Source organism: Diuraphis noxia, unplaced genomic scaffold (assembly GCF_037042655.1).
Source record: "Diuraphis noxia isolate RWA-SAM2 unplaced genomic scaffold, SU_Dnox_SAM2 contig0003, whole genome shotgun sequence".
Classification (NCBI taxonomy): Eukaryota; Metazoa; Arthropoda; class Insecta; order Hemiptera; family Aphididae; genus Diuraphis; species Diuraphis noxia.
The window spans coordinates 24036372-24062391 of record NW_028301713.1 but is presented as its reverse complement, the minus strand read 5'-3'; the positions used below and the strand labels follow the sequence as shown (position 1 = coordinate 24062391).

Here is a 26020-nt window from a genome sequence, read left to right as displayed (position 1 = left end):
GTGAAAATACACAATAAAGAACAGTCAGAACAGAGCGTGTGATCTGCCGTGTCTTCGAGGAACTTTAAAATGCATTAGAGATAAAAGGTAAGGAAACTAATTAAAGATATTGACAATATATATATATATAAGTATATGCATGCATATGTTGTTTGTACCGATAGATTCGACTCGATCGATATAATATTATTGGCAGACTATCCTTACTGCTATAGGTACAATATAATATATAAATAAATATACGATGTACTTTTTTTTTTAAACAATAAAAATTATTTTCAATTTTAATAATTTTAAATTGAGTTCTGAGGAGCAATGAATGTATTGATTTTATAGTGGAGTATTATTAAGAGAAACAAACTTTTTTGTGACTGCGATTACTTTTTGAAACACTAAAAATGATTTGATTTTCTATTTTATCACTTTTTCTCGTAGGAAAGCTGCGAATCTAGTTGGTAATTAAGATTTTCATAAAAATCAGTAACTTAATTACATGTATATGACTATATAATATTGTACATAAATTCTTTCTTTTCTTAAGTTATTATAATAGCAAATAACATACATTTAAGATACTTAGGCATGAATTGAAAATAAACAAAAAAAATCTGGTAAGTCGTGGATGTACAGTAGGTTACAAATGGGTTACTGTAATGGATGGAATTAAATTTGAATCCAATGAGTATTATATCATTGTATACGAAAAACGATTCTGAGCGGAGACAATTTATCTACAGACTGTCTATAGGATATATTATAGATTATTAAAAATTTTCAAATCTTAGATTTAAAAAGAAAATTTTTATGAATTTCTAGCTTAAAATAATTTTTGAATTTTCGTGATTTTTACGTATGTTGTAGTTGTCAAAATTCAAACTTTGAATGCTTGTAAAAAAAATTGTGACTATATATTTCTTTTATTTTTCAACTGCTATTGTAAAAATATATTTTAGAAGCCTATTGTATTAAAGTTTTAAACGTTTCTACCCAACAGATAAATTTTTTTGAAGTTCAAATTTTGACAAAATATTTCAAAAATTGCAAATTAATTTACTGTTGAAAATTTATAAAATGTTCAATATTTTTATAGCTAAGGAATAGAAATTTAGAACATTGTTTATCCAAATAAACCAAAAAGTATGAACTAAAGTTTGAGTTTTTAATTTCAAATTCGTCCTTTTTGTAATTTTTGAGAAATAGCAATTCTGAATGAGAGGTAGGTATGTAGCTTTTATTTTTTCAGCTTACATACAGCAGTTCCAATTTTTTGTTTTTTTGTTAGTTTAAATATGAGAATGAATTGACCTATCATCAAACTTAAATGTTAGAACATTATTGCTGTGTTTTCTCATAGGTATTTTTAATTTTTTAGAGAATTATGAGTACCTATGTGGCTATGTAAAATATTAATGTTTAAAAGTTACGTCACTGCGTACCCAACAGTGATGAATAGTCATAAATTATGGCAATGTTGTCTATTGCACGTAGTACGTTTGAAATTAAACTAAAACAATACGTCAAGTGTTCTAAAAGTAAATGAAAACTACATTTATCTCGACAGTTTAATAATATAATATTTTCACACGTTTATCACAACATCATAGGTAGGTAGTAAATTAATTAATATTTTCCTAAGGAGATAAACCGCCAAAGGATAAGACATAATAATATAATAAATGTATAAAGTACCATATCTAATCATTAATACTGTGTAAAATAATATTTCAAGATTATTATGATTATTATTATTTTTTTTTATATAAATATGTCAAAACTTTCTTCGAATCCAATGTATTTCATTTTTATTTTTCAAAGCGAGCGTTTTATTTTGGTATACTTACCGATAATAATAATAATAATTGAATTAATAGATAGATAGACAGTTGAAAATAAATAAAAAGTTGAAACAAATAACAATTGATTGGGAAGAAACCATTTTACACAATTCAAGAAAAACCTATTTGTAGCAGCTATCACGAATATTTAGAACTATGTTATACGGTCAATTTTCAATTTCTTTCAATTGCTATAATCCAACGTACGTTATAAACAATAAATATATATAGGTAATCTAATCTATATATTATATATATTTATTTTTTATTTTTTGTTTTTATTTAGTCAAGTTAATGCTAACAGTCGCTACAGTGTTGTAGCAATGTTTTTGAGTAAAAATACTAAAATATGTATTTTAAATACTTTCACAAAGTATCTGTACTAAAAACCAAATAAATTAATAATTCTTTGAATTTTATAGATTTTATATTTTAATTTTGTCCATGTAAAAAAATAATTGAGGATATATATATATAGTAATTAATGATTAGTAATGTATCTTTTACTGTGAATTATACCTCAATAAAAATCAAATATTTTCGACTAATAAAACAGTAGGTAGAGTTCCACCAAATTATATTGTAAAATATAATATGCTCTATGAAAGTAAGGTATTACATGAAAATCGGTTCAGTTGATTTAAGGTAGGTAATAAAAGTACCTACGCTGCTATTAGTTGTATGAACATTTTGAAGTGTCTATAAATACTGTTTTAAAATATTTGTAGGTATTTGTACTCACATATTTTTTTGTTGAGTATTTTAATTACTTTTAAAAATTATCAACTGCATCTGTATTTGAATAATTTTAATAAATATCTATTACTAGAATGCAGTAATAATAGGTACACGATTTTTTAATAAATTAATGTCGTACAAGCTTGAAGAAAGTTAAAAGTAAATTATTATAGATTAACATAGGAGCGACAAATGTATTGATTTTACAACTGTTTTCAAAATATTTTGAATTGGTAGTTGTATAATATGTACGTGAAATTTTTTGATTTCTTTATGTTTTCAAAATGTCAACTTTATTTTCTGCACATAAAGATATGTCGTTCGAAAATCGTAAGGTAATAACCATTTATCTAACTTATTATTACCTTGTGAACTCTCTTCTCTAGCATAGCCTTTGGCTTTTAAGGAGATTCATCAATTTTTTTAAACTTAAGCTTAGGATAATATTATTATTACTTGTTATGTAAACTTTTTTGATGGAAATAAACTTATTATTATTATTAAAAAAAAAGATTCCCCCTATTGCCCTATTCAAATAATTATTTCTTTATTTCTATCTTCAGTTCTTTAATTGATTCTTTAACTATAGTAAAAGTTGAAAATATCATCGGTAACAGAGTACACCACGTGGCTCTGTAACATTGAATATAATGATTTTCAATACATTTAGAAAATTTTTACGTATTTATAATTATCTATCTATAGCATATTTAGTATAACTACTATACACAGTTTATTGAGTTAGTACTGTATTTTTGTACGTAGAAACTGTTTATACTGACATATCAGGTGTAATGACCTTAGATTGAAGGTCCCGGCCAAACTCCTAATAAGATTAATATGACGTATTCTATACCAATTTGTATCGATTATTATGACGTTTGTATGATGACTAAACGAATGTTATGACGGCTATTTTTAGTTTTATTGGAAAAATATTTTAATTCTAATGACAGAACTAAACTTTTATCGGAGTTGATAATATAACAATTAGCAATACTAAAAAAAATATTATAAACAAAATTTACTGAAATTGAAAAAAAATACTGCATGAATTTGATATAGTATAATAATCAAGGTAATAGTTTTTTTTTTTTAATGTAAATTTAATTTTAAGCTAATATCATAGGCGCAACTAGACCTCTAAGACGTGGGGTACTATATACTATTCAAAACATAAAATTGATGTTATTTCATTATAATTATAATAGTTAGATCTAAAATATCAAGGGGTGCTAAATTAGAACTTGGGGGTGCTAAAGACCCTTTTGCATCAATGGCTAATATAACAACCTTTTTTATTCTATTTTTGTCTGCATGTATTGAAAATACAATATTATATTCAAAGAAATATAAAATCAAATTTTTAAATTTTATTTTTCATTTTGGATACAATGACTAATTTCGACTAGTCCCTTGTATGCCATTATAAACGGTTTCTACTGCAATTATTAAAATAAATAACTTAAATAATTCATAGGCTCATAGCAATTATATATTTTATGACAGTAGTTCGACAGATCAGAATTTTTTTTTTTGTTATAAAATTATTATTTATCATTGTATTCAAATTTAACATATCATCCACTATATAAAAGACCTACTCAATGACGATATAGGCACACTCGACTTCCATACGTGCTATGCAGCAACAGAGTGGTTACCTACTTTCCTCCTTTTTTTACTAAGTAATTATAATTATAATATAATATTATGGCAAGTAAACTTGTTTCGTTTGATCTCCTTGGAAATAAAGTGATTAATTATTATAATAGGTATGCTAATTACGGTACTTATTATTACTTACGCCTAAATAGGAATAAAATATAAATGTACCTAGGACGCTCACCCCCCCCCCCCCCCACACACACACATACACACACCATTTTTCCCAAATAATGAAATTCATCAAATTCTGATTTTTTAAATTTTTAAATATAGGTACCTATTCTAAAAGACCATTTTTTTAAACTCTTGAATGTTTTCGGAGTACTTAAGGAATATCCTATGGTCACTCAAACTTATGTTTTTAAAATGAGAACCTCCTTTCTCGAATGTAATTTAATTGCCAGATAATTTTTCTGAAATTTTTGATTATAAAGAATCAAAATTCAAACAATTAGTTTTTGAGATACTTAACTTTGTGAACCATATACTATAGGAAAATAGGTCATCGTTTATGTAATAATGGATTTGGAAGATATTGAGGCTATGATGGTTTAAAATTATTTGTGATTAATAATAATTTATCAACAATAATCATTTGTGAAAATGATCCAAGTATACTAAATATACTAGATCCAATAGGTACTACAACTGTTTATAATTTTGTAAAATTATTTTTAAGGACTATAATAGCTTTAGAAATTTAGAATAAACATTTTAATAACTGAAAAACTATTCATCCAAATTTTGAATTGCCTAAATCAACAGTAAAAAAAAAAAATTACCATTAATTTATTTACCTACATTCAAAAGGGGGATTGTCATTTGAAAATATGGGGTTTTTGAATAGGTCTAAAGATTCTAATAATCAGAATTTGAATAATTTCATTATTAAGGTAAATAATGGGAGTGAGCATGCTTGGGGAATCACTCTGTATACTATTAAAATTATAAATATTTCTGGACACATTTGGTGGGATTTGCCACTTTGATATAATATGTAATATTTACATATTATTACATTTTTCCGTTAATTTATACAAGTTCTTCACAGTTACATAAAAAATAATAAATAAACTTGACATTCCTGACTAATTAAAATCTTCTGAGATGCTCATGCCCGTGATTAAAATTGTATACAAAATACTGAAACATTTCTCTTTATACCTATATTATATGCTATATATCTAAGAGTAGCCCCGAACTAATTAAACGTTTATCGTACATTAATGCATAATATTAAACTCAAAAATTCGAAAACGTTGAATACTTACGTCTTATTATTATAAAACCGTGTGAATTTTTTGAATCTCCTTAATTATATATCTTATTTTTTAAGGAATTTAATTTTACGACTGTTTTCAAATGTTTTTACTACTTCCCTATATTATATAGTTAAATAAACAATTTTAATATCTTCAGATTCAACACATAAATTGATATAATATATATTATATCAATCGATATAATATCATGATGGTACTCGCATAATATATTTATGTGTGACCTCATAATATGAAGATAATATTTGGCGAAAATAATATTATACTATGTAACAACAATCGATACACCGTGTAACATACACGTCTGCAATAGTAATTATTAATTATTGATAAGAATTGAATATGATGAGATACGATTTGAAGTAATGAGTGGTTCACGATAAAATAATATTACCAGGTGTGCATATCTAAAAAACAACGTAAAACATTTAAGATGATATACGTATAAAAAGTATTATATATTTTTTAAAAAGCTGATGGTATTCAAAATCTCAGAAACTCAATACTAAAATTCGGTTTGCTATACAATGTTGTAACTTTCTTAATTTCTTAAATCTACTACGATTATGACGAGTAGGATACTCTTATTTTGATATTTAAAAACACCTTGAGCTTATTAATATTTCGTCGTAATTAGTGAAAAAATTATAATACAAATGATTGCGCAAATACGTCGTAAGCGGAACGCATCATTAAGTTCTGGGTGGCTCATAGATTATTTTTAATGTGGTGAGTTCCATTTGAATGACTCTGTTAAATCTGCAGGTGCGATATTAAAATAATATTCATAAATCATGATGCTATTACGGTCGGCTGCAGGTTTCATAATCAAATAAATATTAAATATATTGCATTTCGGCTTGTTAATAGCACAACACCTTAACGAGGTTATGATCAGGTGAATAATATTGTAACAAAAACCCTATGATTTTTAAATGTACATATTATTAATATTTATATTATAATTACAGGACGCAGTTTTTATCACTAAGAAAGAGTCAAAATATGCAGTCAAAATCATCAGAATATGTGACAAAATTCGCACTTCCATAACAAGAATGCCACAGCTCAAAATTCATCAATAGTAATTATTATACTTTATAACTATACAAGACCATTATTTCGATTTATTTATACTGACAGATAAATTATTATTTAGTAATAAATCTCTAATATTAATTTTCAAATCTCATCAAGTCGCATATAAAATAATCAACTCATTTCCATAGACATATTATTAACCGTGTAACACATAAAAGTTATATAAATCAAACACTATTCATCTGAATTTGAATTTTGATACTTAAAAAAATCACAAAAAAAAATCAAATTAATAATTGTATTGTACTTTTATGATTGGAAAAAATATGTCAATATATTTTTATTAAAACTTAAAATTTCAAATAAGCGGATGATTCAAAATTCAAAATGAATACACAGTGATGAGTCAGAACGGTAACCTAAAGTTACTAGGTACTGATAAAAATGGTATTATTGCTGAACCATATATCAAAACTTTGGGAATGCTGCCCCATGGATGTTTACTATAACATATCCATTGTATAGTAGGTATTCATATCCAAAGGGATAAAATATTTTTTCGGTGATTTTATTCAACATTTAGGTATATTGAATTATTGAAAAGGATAATTTATACCAAAATTATACTCATTTTTGAATTTTTGAATTTTACGAATCGATTGAAAAAAAAAATTTAATTTAACAATAACCGATAGGCTTGTATTGTTACTCATAATATTTAGGTAATCATAAATAACTAATATTTCGTTTGACTGTTACGCTGCTGGACTAACAACGACAGGTTTCTCCTAGTTAGAAATCGAAATAGGTAATCAAATTTTTTTTAGTAAAATCATAAAAATGTAAAATTTATATTTAAATCGAAAAAATAACAAAAATATGTTTATTAAAAATGGTAATACAATTAAATCGATATTGTGCAACAAAATAAAAATCATAAAATTACATTAAACTATCAATATATTATTTTTTAAATTTCGGCTTGTCACTAGCACAATATTCCGTAAATCCGTAACAAGGTTATGAACATGTAATTAATATTGTATAAGCATAATAACCCTATATATTTGAAATGTATATTATAATTAATTTATGAACTATAGAATAAGTAAATTATCTAACCTGACCTAATATACCTGATTGGGTATATTATACAAAGTGTAACAGAATTACAGAATGAATAATAGACAAATGAAATAACTATTGTTTTAATCAATATTTAAATAATATTTTCTTTTATACATTTGCGCAAAAAGTAGGTACATATAAACATTTTTATTTTTTTAAACTGAAAATTTTAGATTTTAAATTGAATTACATGTTTTTGGTAAAATTGGTAAAAAATTTCTTTTGGTTTAGGTATTTTTAAATAATTTTTGCTGTAAATTAATACGAAACGGCATAGCTATTTAATTTCAAAATAATATTTTTGAGCATTTTTAGACCAGATAAAATATTTAATTATTTATTACGTTTAGCTGGTATACATTTTTCATTTTTATTCGTCAGGTTTTTCTGCTGTTAAACCCTGCACCAATATTATATATTTTTAGATGTTTTATAGTTTTATACCATAGACATGACAATAGAGAATAAACAAAATATGACCGATCCGTTAATTCATTAAAAATCAACCCACTTTATTATATTTACCTTTTTTTATTATGGAATTTAAAAACAGTCAAATTAGATATTTTTTTTAAAAGTAATTTTCTATGTAGGTACAAAACTACAAAGTGGTGATGATTTCAAATGGTTATATAAGTTTAAATCTGGTGTATGAAATAATTGTTCAAACAATAATATTCTTTATTTTGTCAGTCGGATTTAAACAAATTTACAGGTTTCTATAACCCCGGTGATATGTGGGATTTTTACTCTCCAAAGTGTCTTATTATTACATGGTGAAAATGTTAACCGTTATAATAATGAATTATGTTTATATTGTTTCAAACTGTGTATCTACTTAAGAATAGTTGACGTCTATTGTTCGCGATTGTTTCTAGGAAAAATAGAAACTTAAAGTGATAATAACATATAAAATACGAGTATAACTTTCGACTAAATAACTTTATAAATTGTACAATAATTGTAGGTTTTGAAAACAGTTGTAAATCATTGCACTTTCATAAAATTATTACGTCGATAATATTCTAAAAAAAAAGAAGTTTATATAAGAATCGGTTTTTGTTAAAAGGTCACATGTACAGCACAAGCGAATTTTGTGACACAAAGAAGACATTGGACGTTAAAATCTTAGATGAACATAAAGACTATATATTATCTACTAAAAATATTGTTTCCGGTTATCTCAAAGATGATGGTATGTAGATTTTATAATAGTTGCCATATTTTAAAGCTGTGCAGTTTTATAAAAGCGATTCATATATTAAATAGGTAATTAATAAATTAATAAACTCAGATATAAACAGGGCAAGGTGGTGAAAAATAATATTTGAATAATATTTATATAGTAAGATAATAGGGCAAAAAATATACAAGTGTGAGTAAGAGAGAATTTAAATAATCTAATTTATAACGCTTAAATAAATAATAATATTGATAATTTATCGATGATTAGAAAAACATCGAATGTCTATAGATCTAATTTTATAAAGTCTCTATTAAGGCGTAGGTGAATAGTAGGTATGCATAAATACATAATACATAAATATAAGTGAGTAGTGCGTACCTAATTAATTACAACCAGTTTTTTGGTTAGTGGCCAGCACATTAAATTTGCGTTTATACCTTAAAACAGCGTTTCTCGGCCTGTATGGTAAGTGGAAAGTTCATAATTTGGTACCGGAATGCTAAGTAAATCTCACTTCATGATAAAAACTGGAATGGATCATCAATCGCATTAAATATATTACTTGTTTCATTCGATGTCGATATAATAATAATAATAATTGCGAGTATTTCATTTTCCATTAATAATTGTGCATTAAACGCTTAAACAATCATAATTTCGTAGTTCCTAGAGAAATAATAATAATAATAACTTGTAAAATAACGTTTACATTTTTTATGAGCAAAAAAAAAACGTTATTTGGTTAAGTGGTGCACGAACATTTTCAAACTGTGTAGGCGTTACGCATACATAAAAAGGTTGAGAACCGTCGCCTTAAAATATTCGGTTAATGGAAAAACCAGAAGTCATGGCTTCTCGTGTAACAATTACCAACTGCTATACAGCTATAGGTGAATCAATGTGCACCCAATTTATTTTCTCCAAAAATGCTACAATTATAAACTTGTTTAAAGTCTGATTTTTGGTATTTTTAAATATAATTAAATATTACGTTAAGATAAAATATTTTCAAATTGTTGAGGTTCCTTGAACTCCACTTATACTTAAGCAGAGTTCTGCGGAGGTTTAAACTTTTACAGTTTTTCAAATCATCAGATTTTAGGGGATACTTTTTTAGGAAATCCGATCAACATCAAATTTGAACGAGTAATCAGTTATTTAACACTTTGTTTTAACTTCTAGTGATAATATAGGTCCATAATAATAGATTTATGAGGTATTAGGGCTTTGTTTTTTTATTTATCAGTAATATTTTTAAAAAATGGTCCAACTATAATAAATACTAGATCTAATATTACATCTACTTTACACTTTTGTAAGGCCTTTTTTAAGGACTATTATCCTTGGTATAAATATATTTTGACGACTGAGAATTTACTCGTTTGAATTTTAAATCATTCACAAGATAATTTATGCTCTCTTTTTAAAAATAGAAGTTTGCATCTGCAAAGGTCACTCCATCAGTGGTGCAATACATTTGAAAAAAAAATATAGTCTTTAAATATGATATTTAAAAATTCCAAAAGTTAGGATTTTAAATTGTAATAAATTCATTTTTAAACGAAAACACGGAGTTGAGCACGTTCGCTGATGAATCACTATTATCTGTATATTTTTGTGTGTGAAACTCTCGGCAGTGTACCTATACACTTATAAACGTATAATTGTAGGTGGATAAATAGCAAAAAACAACACATCATGTCTGAATTTTAAAATAAGATAATATTATTTGAATATATTATACCCAAGTTATAGATTTCTTTTCTTGACCAACACGTTGTAATAATAATATTTAATAATACATAATAATAGTCGATTGATACCTATAAATATTTTATGTACTTGACAGGCTGTCAGTGGCGTATAACAAAATTGGCTGGAGTAATCGTGAACATTGTTTACGATGATGAATATATATGGATATCCTATATATATAGTATATACCTACAGATCAATTGTCGCCGAACAGCGACGTAACTGAAGACATGTGAGAGACCCGATCGTGTAATCGTGTGTCTTCTATATGGTCGTTAATATTCTTATATGAGTGTGTATATGTAATCGTTTACACCGACGATACTTCAGTTAAATAGATTATCGTGAGACCAGAAAATATTAAAACGTATTTATATAAAAGGGTTACCTATACTGCAGCTCTTCCATATGGATCGTCGTTTTCAGTAATCCGATGCCGACCGGAACGTGAAATTAAATAGTGGCTTGTCATCTCCTCAAGCTGTCATGGAATAGGTGTATGATAGGTACCTACATATTATATAAAATTCATGACTAAAAGAGGGCTATACGTCATTTTACGTGCTCTCGCGCGTCGTGAACCATATTATATAGTTATACGTATTACGTATACATATATATTAACTGTGTAATTACTTTAATTACCGTAAAGGTCGATTACTAGTGAAGCAAAGTTGTGTTTCCTGTACAATATATACCGGGCGATTGATTTAACGTAGGACGTGTTCTCTGCATTATTCAAAAATTATTAACGTTTTTTAATTTTTTTTTTTGCGTAAAAATCACAGTTTTCAGTTTTTCTGAACTTCTTGAAGTTATCGGTTTGAATTAAGTTGTCAAGACGGCGATCATCCGTTAACCGTGATCTAAAATTATTTTTTTGTGTATTTTTATGCTTATTTCTTCTTTGGCATACCTGCATTACATTTTTTTTCGATCATAACATAAAAATGCAAACCATAAAAAATATAAGTAGGTGCAATAATTTATAGTCATTTATAGAGGGAAGTAATGCTCTGCAGTGGCATAGCGTCAGTGCTTTAGTGCCCCCCTTGCTATGTGGTAAAACGGAATAATAATAAAAAAAATCTATTTACGTGGGTAAACGCCGTCTATAGGGTGTATAAAAATGTAACCAAGGTCTGTCAGTTAGTGACCCTTGACCTATTGGTAGTACCTACACAATACAATATAAAAATGGCATGGGAAATACTCACTGCAAGTTACGCCACCAATAGGCAATGAGGCAATAACTTTTTTTTCATTTATTAAATTTTTATTGTTTCAAAATATCTTTGTTTTTACAATGTTTTTTTGTTAAAGGCAATAACTTAATGGCTATAATAATTTCCAAGTCCTATATCGGTGCATAGACAATGCGCATTGGTGATTGACACCTATTATATATATACTCATAAATCAATAAATTAGATGTGTAAATGTAATTTCTAATTATTATCGCTTAAGCATAATATTATTAAAATTAAAATTAAATCTTAATTTATCTTTTATTTTCCATCCGCACGTAACTATATAATATAATATTGTTACATTACGTAACAATTGATTTTTTCTTTCCGCATAAATATATTATGGATCATTACTGTTGCAATATTGATATGATACTATATTTTTATTTAAACTTTAATTTTGATGTTCATATAAAAAATATCCATTTCAGGAGTAGGTATTGAAATGCATTATATGTAACTATTATTTATTATAGACTCTTATATAATATAATTTTTATTACTATATGACACTGTTAATTTAAAATTTGTGCATTCCTGAATGTTTCTATAGTAAAATCCTGCAGTGACCATCTGCTGACACCTATACACAATATCGGCCTTTTGTGCGCACACCATGCACAACAGAGCAAAAAAAATAATAATTCTTGTGTGGAGTTATATTTTTTCGAACGTTTCTCATATTATTACACAATATTATTAACACGCGTTCCAAATGTCTTACTGCAGTTTGGCGTTAATTTATTTGTTTTCGATTTACATTGAATTTTACAACGAAAATAATAAGTGCGTTTTCGGGGAGATACTGAGAGCAAACAGTTTGCTCAACTTTGCCGATTGTTCACTGATATGGCATATCAAATCTGTTCATCGCTAAAACGCGATTTGGTCTAAAAGTGATAAGTTCATTATAAGCATTATCAAAGGTACCAGAAACACTAAACAACTTGAAATAGTCGTTTAGTGATAGCACCAAACATTTTAGTAAACAGTAAACAGTTTTGACATAAAATTATCGCCAAAACGGGTTTTAATAAACTGTTTGCTATTATTCTAAATATACGCATTGGCGGTATAGTATGATAAAAAATATTACCGATCGTTAAAATCATTTCGATAACGAGCGGGTGTCTATAGAGATTTTAATAACGTTGGTTTATACTGAAGTATATAAATTATTGAATCTCATAATGGCTTCTATATCACGACAATTGGAAATTTTAAATTCGAACGTTTCCGCAGAACATAATATGACATCGTATATCTGGCTTTATTATTGCGTATCTGCAAACGCACAAATAGCACAAAATATGATTTTGATCTGAGCAATAATTCACAATTTTTCGATGATTTTTATGTTTTCGATGAATTTTATCACACTTCTTAATAATATCCAAAATCAAATACATAACGTCGTATCCTGTACATAATTGGTACGCGTTTGTGCATTTATATAATATGCGCATTAGCGATTGAAATCGAAAATTATATTACCGATCGTCGCGACGACAACGACGAGCTAGGCGTCTATAACTGCAGCGTGCAATGTGCATATTACATAATTTGTTGTCGTCTACCTTTAGATTTTGCTATATTATTATGACATGAGCGATTTTAAATTTTTTGATTTTCTCAACGTTTCTATAGTTTAGATAGGTAGCTTAGAACATCAAATGAATACCTGACACCGACGATAATAGTGCTTTTACTGCGGTAGTACGCTTACGCCTCAATAATTGTGTTTAAAAATATTATATAGACTTGTGCGGGTCAATCGTTTATCATATGCGCGTTTTCCACGATATTATATATTACGTTGAGGTAGGCACATCACGCGTGTATCAAATTTTATATTGTTTTGTACGCTGATTTGTTTATTTTAGATTTTCTATGTCTTCTATTATAGACCCTGCAACATTAATATCCGACGTCAAAGATATAATACAAAGTACATATTTATATGCATATTGGCGATTGAAATCGAAAATTATTACCGACTGTCAACATTACATTACGGCAACAACCGGATGTCGCTATACGACTCAAGTGCAGCATAAGTCAATTATTATTGTCGTTGGTTATAGGCTCATTATATAGCTTATGATACGGTCGTATCCCGTTTCGCCGCCGAATTAATCCCATCTTTCCGCCGCTGAATTCTCTGATTATTTTTATTTTATACATTATAGTTACAATTTTATATTTCATACATTTTGTCAAAATTTGAACTTTAAATTATGCTTATGTTTACTGTAGCGCGTGCATCATGCGCGCACGCCGCACAGAAATAACAAATAATATAATATGATGGTCTTGCAATCCTTTTATTCACGAGTTTTTCTCAATATTACATTTAGGATATGCATGCACGCGTGTTCCGAACGGTGTATTATTATAGTTCGGCGTTGATTTATGTATTTTCGATTTTACAATAATAATAATGATAATAATATCCGATGTTAAAGATTATCAAGTCGTACCTACAGGGCCATATATTATTAAAATCAGCCGTGGGTATGATGTGCGCAGGTGATTTGAACGCGTGTCGGCCACGTTCCTACTTGTAATATTATAATATGCCGCACACTTCATCTGCGGCCGCGGATATAATAATAATAATAATAATATACATTTATATAGTTGCAACACACATATCACCCAAAAAAGCGGCGGGGTGGCCCTCCATGAACGACGTCGTACAGCGTTATATTTATTATATTAAATATATTATTATCGGCACTCGAAACGGTCTGTGTGTGTGGGGGAGGGAGAGGGGAGGGAGATGGGTCGCGACGACGACTGCTCAGTGGTCGTGTCGGCGGGTGCAGTTTATGCGTGTTATTATTATGTGTGTACAATAAAAATATAAAATACAGCTCATATAATGTGGGCACGGGCAAACGGATACAAAATTATTGTTCGTATATACGGAAAAGAAAAAAAAACATATTAAACGAAATTCCTGTGTTCCAGGTGGTATGGTCGTCGCCGTCGTATACGGGAGGAGGAGGTGCCCATCATATGTACAAATGCTATGTATGTATATAGGTATATATATTATACTATACCGATGGTATATATAATACATTGTATTGTGCGGACGATCTCGTCTGGGACAGACCGGAACATCTGCCACGCGTCAGACGCAGGCGGCATCCGAGATTATTGCCCTTGACGAAAAATAATAAAGGGAAAATCGAACCGATGGCGATGGAGAAGGAGGGATAAAGAGACAAGACGCGCGCCCGCAGCAGCCGCCTCGCGAGACTGCACAATGACGATGAACGAGATCCGCGGCGACCGAGTGGTATAGTAATAATAATAATAATAATAATGAATAATGATAATGCGCAGACCATAATAAGATAATAGGTGTTCCACTGCACCCCCATGTCGGATATAACGTCTCCGATGAGCAGCAGTGTGTGAGTTTGTGTTCGGGGGCGCGAAGTGTATGGTATATTGTAGAAAAAAAAAATGTTTACCGAACGAAATGCGCGTAACGTCACACTGAATACAATCAAACATTATTATTATTATTAAATATATTTGTAGAGGTAATTTGTTTCGGGTTAAAATTTTAAATTCGAGAGCTACAACGGCGGGGACCTGAAGTATGATATTGTAAAAAAAAAAAATGTTTACCGAAAGAACTATGCGTAACGTCATATTATATTATGTTATAGAATAAATGATTTTATGATTGTAATAATATTTGTAGAAGTATTAATTTATTTTGTGTTATAATATGATAAATATCAATTTTAAATTTGTATGGAGGATAAATCACAATAATTTTTCAAAACAGAAAAAAAATGTAATATAAATATAAATTAAATAAATTAGAAAATAATAAGTCAATGGCAATTGATTGAATGTAAATTAAGGTATAAATAAATAATTATAATTATTTTAGAAAATAGACTAATTCAGACATTTAAATAATAATAGGAAATATCGTAGCTTCCTTTTTATTAATTAAAAAAAAAATAATCTTAATAGGTAATAATAAAAAACAATCAATGTATAAAACAATTTAGATGAAATATCTATCATCATAATATTATACAGTCAATAATGTAAGTTCAATAATGATACGTATTGTATCTTAATGTTTTCGAGTTTAAAATTTATACGCCAATTATATAATATTGAAATTTTGAAAATTAATTCGACGTGTTTAATTTCCCAATAGTTCAGTAATAAATTATAAGACAAAAATAAAAACATTCTAGTACCGTGTCCGTTATTGATTTTATTTATTTAGTATAATAGTATAGCGGTATTTATAACATATATTGTGTACTAATAATAATCTATATAGTCATGATATCGGTAAAAATATTTAAATCAAAACCATGATCGTTCATCTTTGAAATTCAAATAAAAACTATAAGCAATATTATAACTTACGATTAGTAGTTTGTAGGTAACTATATATTATACATATTAAAATGTATCATTTTTTTCCCACAGATTTTCGCGAACCAGCACTCCTTTAATACCTAATACCTATATACATTATACCGCTGGTACCTACCACATTAAATTATGCATTTATGTGTACGTGTTTGGAAAACGGACGAGTAAATATTAGAAATCTCGGAGCGACTGCAAATAGAATGACAGATGATAAAATATCGTTTTTACAGTTTAAAAGAGCAAAATATGTTTTTGTTTTTTTTTCATCGTTCACCGCCATCGATCTTGTGGGTTTTACGACCGAACAGCGAAGTGAGCAGCTGCACCGTGTGCGTTTCAATTCAAGTATCGTGTATCTTACGAAGTGTATTTCAATACCGTAACACAATCCACGTTAGAGTGAACGTTATTATATGTGCAATGCACCTAAAGTATGTACTTGAAAAATAATAATAAAAAGTTACACTCATCGTGAAACTTGTACAAAACGGAAACCGTTAACATAATAGGTATATATATAGGTAATATAGTACCAATTTGTCCTCTTCATTGAACGGACTTCCGTTTTATAATAATTTACAGTATATGGGTGCGTATCTATAAGCAAAAGGCAGGCATTAACTAGTTACCTAGTTAATTTTCTAATCAACTTATGAACTAAACTAGTTTGAAATAATGACTTAGCATAGTACCCTCAATTCTCAATTTTCCGTTTTTATGGTTTTATACGTAAATAATGATATGAAAATATAAATATTCCAATACAACTCGTATAATAATACAAACTGTTGTTTTTCTTGATAAAATAATTTCGTATAATGTATAGACTTGAATAGATTAGATAGGCATAATTTTATATACGATCTTAAATTACTATTTGATAAAAAAAAAAAAAAAATTATACTTATTAAATTATTAATTGATGAAATTATGTGCATAGATTAAATATTGAATAACTATGTAAAGTAATGTATACAGGGTGTACCTAACAGAAAAACCTGACCAAAAAAAAAAAAAATTATGCCAATGCATCGTAGGTATGACAATTTTTTTTAATATTATATGATGAATAAATAATTTAAGAAATATACTCATGTCAGTAAATTATCAAAAATCATATTTTTTTAAAAGTTACTGCGTTCCAAATTCATTTAAACAAAAAAGTATTGAATTTAAAAAAAAAATTCTAAAAAATAAACTACTTGATTTAGATAAATCTTCACCATCAAAATTGTTCTTATAATCAGACTCATAAATAGGCTATTTTGAATTTATCCAACATTGTTTTTCTTAAATTAATTTTTTTTTTCAGTACTAAAAAATGTATTATACATGTAATGCTAGGTTCACTTAATGAACAAAATAAAAAATATTAATGTGAAAAAAAGTTAGTCCAAATGTCAGTTCTATCAGTTACACCTTGTAAATATAGTCATATATAGTATATACTATACATGTTCAATAAAATTGTTTATGTTCAATAATTATAATTTAGTGTATTAGAAGAGACGCAGTTACTCTTTGTGTGTGACCTATACATATACTAATTATTTAAAAAAGTAGGTTAACTTTTTTTAGACTGAGTTTAGTTAATAATATCCACGATGTTCTAAGATATAAAAATATATACCAAAAACAAATGGTTTGTGATTCACCATAATTAATTAACGATTCAATTTCCGGAATTTTCGAAAGCCACTTTTTGATCACGAAGTGATGGTCACCCGTTTTCTCACCAAATTATTTGTCGAAATTCGCAAAAGAGTTTAAATTTGTATGACGTATTATACTTTATGTTGGCATAGTAATCTTTGATTTTGCTGACTATTATTGCCAAACTGAACAGAATTTTGATATTTTGCACTGGATTTGTATATTTGGTAAATATTCGTGTGTATAGAGCGTGCAACGGAAATACCTGACTAAAAAAAGAAATTGATACTAGTTAAATGAATGACAGCAACTATGAAATTTTAAAAACTAAACTAATTTATTTAAATAAATAACATTTTCATTACCATAAAAATTTGTCTAAAAATTAGATTTGCAAATTGGCTATTTTGAAGTTATCAGCAAAGAAAATCTAATAAAGTCAATTTTTTTTTTCTATATTGAAACAAAAAATGTTCAAATAATATTGATTAAAACTAAAGTTGTTATTTTATTGTCATGTATTTCTGTCACAAGCCGTATGATAGAGGCACCTACGTGACAAACTTTTAAGAGATTTCTTAGATATTATTTTCGAACACTAAAGGCACGAGAGTATAAAATAATATCGTTGTATTTTAATCGAGCCAAAGCGATGACGACCATATTATATTGTGTTTCAGTGTTTCGCACTGAAAACGGAATGGATCGTTTTCCGTCAGAACGACAACAACAACAACAACGGTGATGAGCATTTCCTTAATTCGATAGCGACCGTTGCCTATACAGGCGGCTCACAGTGCTCCAGATTATCCGGTAGTGGTGTTGTGGGCTTATAGGAACAGGAAATTGGTTGAGCAGTAACCAGATACCGTAATACGGGTGTAGTACATAATAATATGTATAATACTCCACTAATGTAATGCACATGGTGAGTGGCGGCGGCGACGGCGGGAAGTAAACCACACGCCAGACGCGCTTAACCTTTTTTCTCTCCCGACAACAGACCTGCAATCGGTTAATTAACTTTGATGTGTATAGCTGATGATTATTACAAGAACAAAAGATAATATAGTATTATAATACACGTCCGTTGAAATATTTAATCGTCATTTTATACAATATAACATAATAATATCCTATAAAATGAGTATAACCATATGTTTATGATAGCTATTATAATTGACAGATTATTGGTAGGTACATAATACCATATTATTTTATTTTGATAATATACAGGCCTGGGCCCAAAACAAAAGTGAACATATGATAGTGATTGATTTACAATAACTTAAAATGAATGAAGAACAAATATAAAAAAATTAACAATTTATCAATGAAACAAAAACTTAATTGTGTTTGAAATAATATTTGCATAGACCCAATTGAACAATATTTTTAAGAATAATTATTGTAGGTGACCCCCACCTTATTGTAAGTGGGGGTTTTCATTAGCTATTCGCATAAAACGGCTAATAGGGGAGTCACACAAGTAATTAGAAGAAGAAAATGGAATTAAAAACGAAGGAGCGTATATCTATATAGTCGGACGTGGTGGAACTTTAAAATTTATTTGAGAGAGTAGGGTAGGGCAGTCAATAACGTTAGATAAAAGTTTTTTTTTAAATGTTATATTAGCACTACGCGCCTACGATCAATAAGACTAGATTAACTTAAAGCAATACGGACAGGTTCGTAATCATGAGGAGGACAGGGTATTTTTAATGAAAAAGCAGCAATTGATATACATTTCCGTTGGACCCTTTCTACCACGCATTAAAGAGTCTATATAGATATTAAATAAGTGATGCGCTATTACAGTTTATTGAGACACCAACAAAAATATTCTGAAAGGCCACTGACGTGGGTACAAATATGAGAGAAAACGCGAGTTGGGTCCCGAGATATTTGATATTGATTGTATATTTGATATGTGTGTTTTCGGTTTACCATTTTTGAAATCAGATGACGTGTTTGATTATTTTATTGAAGACTTAATGCCTATAAAACCAGTAAATACAACTGTCGATAAATTTTGTGATTATCTTCCAAAAACATATACATTTAGATCAAGATGCATTATTTCCACCTAATATTTGGGCCGAGTTTGCAGCAACCACAAATTGCACCACAAATAGTTGTGAAAGTTAACATGCAAAATTAAATGCTAGTATCAGTGCAGCTATCACCTTAATATTTTTGTTTTAATTGAAATTTTGCTAGAGATTCAGAGTGAAATTTACGTATCACTTCGAAGCTCAGCCAATCAAAAATACTGCAGAAAAGGAACATTTTTAAGAGAAAATATGCTTTCTTTTACTAGTGAAGAATTGATCCGGTTAAATTTTGTAAAAGAAGTGTTATTTAAATGTATTCACTAGCTTATGTTTATTATAATACGAATACTTATAACTAAATAATTTATAATATTTCTTATTTTTTAAAATTAATCTAATTAATAATAATTTTTACACCAGACCGTTATCGTTACCTTAACGTAACAAAAATCAAAATCTATATTTATCTTTGACTTATGTAGTTATGTATAATATTGTAATAATGTATATAGGTACCTATTTGATTATAAATAGATAGCAGTTTCTTATGGCCAATTCGATAACGACGAAAACCAAACGTTTATTTGAGATTTGAGTGGTTCGCACGTCAATAATTTAGCGATCGTCAACAATAACCGTACATAATACGGACTTAAATCGCGCGTATGACCGTTCAATCGACTACGTTAAGAAGCGATCTGCAAAAAAAAAAACAAAAAAAAAAATTTAGATTTGATGGACGTGAAAGGCGTATCGATATAATATGATGACGAGTGCGACGCGCGACGGTGATGTACGGGAATGCAGTATACAGGGTCTCTCACGATGATCTGACAAATGGGATAACATATTTTGTTGTATTCAATATTAAAAATTTTTTTTCTATAATATAGAAATTTTATTATCTTTCATAGACACGTTTGCTATATTTTTAGTATAATTTTTTTATTTTTAATACTGAAGATAAAAAACTTAAGAATTGATAAAAAAAATGTTTTGGACAAATTCAAAAAAGTCTATTTGTGAATCTGATTATAAGAACAATTCTGATGGTAAAAAGATTTATCTAAGTCGAGTGGTTTATTTTTTAGAATTTTTTTAAAATTCAATATTTTTTTGGTTAAATTAATTTGGAATGTAATAACTATTTTGAGAATTTGCTGGTATATGAGTATAAATTCTTAAATTATTTATACTTATTACTTATCATATAATATCAACAATTTTTGTCATACGTTTAATTAGCAAAATGTTTTTTTTTATCTTTCTGAGACACCCGTACCTATATGTTATATAATATAATATAAATATTATTATTATCGTCACACGTCCTTTATGTACGAAAACGTTGACCTTGGCCACGTGTTTATAATTTATATCGTCCGAATTTGGGAAAGTCGTTTCAATGTAAATTAAACAAAGCATACCTATACGTGTGGCCATCATTCGCGGACTTCCTTTTGCCGTCCGGTCTCGTGCAGTACATACTAAATGTGTTGAATTAAAATTATTAATATTATTGATTCACGATGAGCAAAATCACCGGACACCTGTTTTAATAGAATAAATAATATTATGCGCTCATTTATTTTTTTTTTTTTTTTTAACTCGGTATGTATAATATGCAAAATACAATACATATCTGCAGCCCACGTAATATAAATAATTGACAATAACGCGTTTATTACGTATTTGAATTATTTATTGAAAATATCTATTTAGTGTATTTATCTATTCTATAGTATGAATCCGAGAAGGGCAATATGCAGCGGCGAAGTAGTAAAAATTAGGGATCGGAAGTTACGGGAAACAAAAAAGAAAAATTATGCACTTCAAAATATATGGTTAAAAATTGGGAAAATGTTTCAAAAATATTTTTGACCCGATCTGTCGGTTAATTCTTGAAATAATATTGAGTTTTATATTCAGTATTATTGTTATTATAATAAAATATACTGTTTAAGAAATAAAAAGATCAATTTTTTTTAGGAAATATTAAATAATGTGCGCACTTTCCTAATGGGGCTAATTGAGGCTCAAGAATTTGGGTAGTTGTATTTTAAAATTAATTTAAAATTTTAAGTTTTACTAATATGTGAATAATTGTTTTTTGTTATGTATTTGTTTCAATATAACAACATATTATAAAAAGTTATATACTGCTATCAACTTTCATCTGAAACCATTTATAACAGTAATTATATTAAAGTAATAACAAAAATGAACTGTTTATTTGAAAAAAAATATTAATATTACATTATTAATTCCAAGTTTATTTTTGTAACTTTTGAAAATTGTTCAATGATAAATTATCTGTTGAGACCATATTCTTATAATAATTATATTGATAGGTGTTTCACAATACTCGTCTTAGAAAAATAAATAGCTATTGTTCCTAAGGGGGGGGGGGATAATGCCCTCATAGCTCTTCCCTTAAACCCACCACTGCTCGGAATCGCAGTGGCATGGAATAAACTCACGCACGCGTCCGTCATTATGACGACGTATATTAACATTTAAAAAAATGTATGATTGATATGTGATCCGGAGAAAATCAAAAAAAAAACATTCGGATTTTGAGTGCTTAGTCCAAGTGGACGGCGGCGGAATGAAACATTACGTGTTATATTATTAATAGTTTCACGACGAAATGATGATATATAATATATAGTCATTTGTGAACGCGTTTTTTCAAGTAGATAGACCGACGAGCTCTCGAGGAGTCGAGTTTCATATACATAGTTCATCTCCTCTAGAGATTGACAACCTCTGAGGAAGAAAACACGGCCTAAGTTATTGTTTGGGTGCACCGCGATTTCGATCGACGACATTACTATTCCATTTTAGAGTAATCGCAGCGGTTCCCAAACTGCATGTGCACCGCGGTGCACTATATTAGGGCATCGCGAGCACTTTCTATAAGGGCAACGCGGTCCCCGACGGCTCAGAATAAATAATTTATAATGTAAAGAACTTTATTTTTCGAAAATTCTTTATCTTAATGAATATTTTTTGTCCTGTCTTTCGTGGCGAGCTCACAGTAGAAAGTAGAACACCGGAGAATGACTATATTTGGTCCAAAAAAGGGCACCGTGAAAAAAAGTTTGAGAACCACTGGACTTACGTATATTCGACATTGTTATTTAGAATATATTATCATAATCTTAGAGTGTTGTTCACATTAACTGTATTTATCACATACTTATATTATTATTGTACATGTTACAATCACGAACAATTCAATTATATTATTTGACTGATGAGAAATATCTTTAAATGGTTTTGGTTGCTTGGTCTGGTAATCGAACAATTAAACACCTATGTACATAGAATAATATATTATTATTAAACTATTTTATCAATATCATTCAATGCGTTATTATACATATATATAATATAATATGACGTTTATCATCGAATGATTCAACCAATCACATTTAATATTATTATGTGTCATTAAAATTAATTTTTATCTCTTCCCTTGATCTTTGATACTTAATTGATACTTATTACTAATTTTAAATAATATTAACTTTGTTTACACTATTATAATAATATTATTTAACTCTCGTGCAATACAATATAATATGTCAGATGCCTACTTATTATGTATTACCATTAGTTTATTGGACATTATGTGGAAATAAATGAACAAAATAAATTATAACTTACGGCTACGATGATACATACGTCGAAACATATTATCTTTTTGAGAACCCTTTTTTATTTATTTAAAAAATTAATAAATGATGACCTAACCCGAAGGCTGACTTTTAATGTTTAAAGTAATAAGACAAACAATTCGTTGACGCTTTCATTAGTATCAATAATAATAATTTTAAAAAAACTGTAACTAGATCGAAAACAATTATTTTACATAAGTAATAAAAATGGACAAACTCAGATCGATGCCTTAGTCATAAAGATAAAAAATATAATACATTTATCCATTAAATACATACTTCTATATGGACTCCGGAGCACTGCCATATCTGCAGAGGAAACGAAAGAGCAGACAAAGCAGCCCGAAATGCTATTAGTAACTCCAGTACTATTAGTAACTCTTTCATTATTATGTCTCCAGTTGATATAATCAAGAACGTTGACAAATCTTCCATACAATTATGGGGCTCAGATTGGTATCAAAATTACCGAAAACGAATTAAAGGAAACCAAACACACTGTCGGGCCTTGGCCAAAACTCAACTATTCAAATCGAAAAGAAGAAGTAATGTTATGTATTATAAATATAAATAATAACATAAACGTATTATATAGACATTTATTGTTAACAGTATAAATCGTAATGACGTACAATATATTTCTACTCGCTAATAACCGATGGACAGTCCCCACCGATCGCAATATGATACTTATGATTATTGTTAGTATAAACAGTATCGGTGTAATATCATATAATATAAATGCTGAATATGCAACATTTTTTTCCTTAAAAAAAAAAAATATATATATATATAAGTAGTATTTTGTGTATTGCTTAATCGCTATGTTAGTGTGTTAGTAAGTTTAATTACATTAATTATAATTACTTGGAGAATATCGCTGAGGTGGTTTTCTAGATCTAATTGGTCTGGGTGTTTTATTTATTATTATAGTATCAGGATTTTGTTTTGCACCTACGGTTTCGATATTTTCAGTATTTTCATTTATTTGTCTAGTGGGTGTAAGTGAAATTGAATTATTCGCTGGTGTCAGCGATTTATCAATGAGTAATTGATCATTGTGTCTCTTCCAAATAGTTCCGTCATCGAGCTCTACATCGTGTGTATTACAACTAATGGATTTGATAATTTTACCCTTTTGCCATTTATTATTATTATTCCTATAATTTCTCGCTAAAACATTATCACCTGTATTATATGATACTATCCTATTACCACCATTGTTTATTTGTGATATTTGTCGTTCAATAACCACTTCACTTGTATTCGGCATTAACGCGTCAAATTGTAAACGTGTTGATCGACCTAACATTAGTTTAGCTGGCGTTTCTTGTGTTGTTGAATGAGGTGTATTACGATAAATCAAAAGAAATTTATATAATTGGGATTGTGCAGTCGAGCATTTAAAAAAAAAAATTTTTATTGTTTTGACTGCTGATTCCGCACAGCCGTTTGATTCTGGGTGAAATGGAGCGCCTGTCATATGCCTTATACCTAGATTTTTGCAATATGCTTGAAGTTCAAAACCAGTGAAACATTTTGCACCATCTGATGTAATTGTTTTTGGAATTCCAAATCGTGCTATCGTTTCTGAAAATTTTTGAATAACAATTTCTGCTGTCATAGAATTTATTTGAAATACTTCTAACCATTTTGTGGTTGCGTCAACAATGACAAAAAAATATTTATTTTGAAATGGTCCAAGAAAATCGCAATGCACTCTAGTCCACGGTTTTTCTGGCCATTTCCAAGGTGATGTTACAGATTTTGGCGGATTTTGCCTGACATTAATACAATTGTCGCAACTTTGTGTGATATTTTCGATTTCTTTGTCCATTCCTGGCCACCAAAAGTATGATCTCGCTAAACTTTTTATACTGGAAGAACCCATATGACATGAATGAAGTTCCTTGAGTATATTATTTCGAAATTTAGCTGGTATAATAACACGGTAACCCCAAGTTCTAAATTTTTAGAAAAATCACTATTCCATTCTCCTGTTTTGACTGCGTTTAATACTTTGGCGAGAATTGTGTCTCTACTTGTTTCAATTTTTATTTTAGACCAGTCTAATGTGAAAGGTGATTGTTCGTGAATAAAATTAAGACTAATACATTCTTCATTATGATTTTCAATTTTTAATTTTGAACCTTTTATTCGTGATAAAAAATCGGCTGTATTATCTTCGGATTTCACATATTTTATGTCGAAATCGAATGATGATAAAACATAGGCCCATCGTTGTAACCTATTAGCCGCGTAAATTGGGATACCTTTCTTATCAACGAAAATATATATTAACGGTTTATGGTCGGTTTCTAATAGAA

The 26020-nt window shown here is 28.4% G+C and overlaps 1 long non-coding RNA gene across 5 annotated transcripts in view; it reads right to left on the bottom strand.

Annotated features, from left to right (window-relative positions):
• The window catches only part of LOC149057081 (uncharacterized), a 58287-nt gene extending 33927 nt beyond the window's left edge, over positions 1 to 24360 (bottom strand). The window contains exons 1-5 of one of the 5 annotated variants that reach the window (XR_016191181.1): positions 23973 to 24360; positions 23213 to 23328; positions 21438 to 21560; positions 20527 to 20708; positions 19052 to 19954 (exon numbers count right to left, since the gene is read on the bottom strand). This is a non-coding gene — a long non-coding RNA (uncharacterized LOC149057081). Of the gene's footprint in view, positions 1 to 19051; positions 19955 to 20410; positions 20709 to 21437; positions 21561 to 23212; positions 23329 to 23972 lie in introns of those variants that run through there. The other 4 variants (XR_016191180.1, XR_016191182.1, XR_016191179.1 and 1 more) reach the window with 4 other exon arrangements.
• Between the last annotated feature and the right edge of the window lie 1660 nt (positions 24361 to 26020).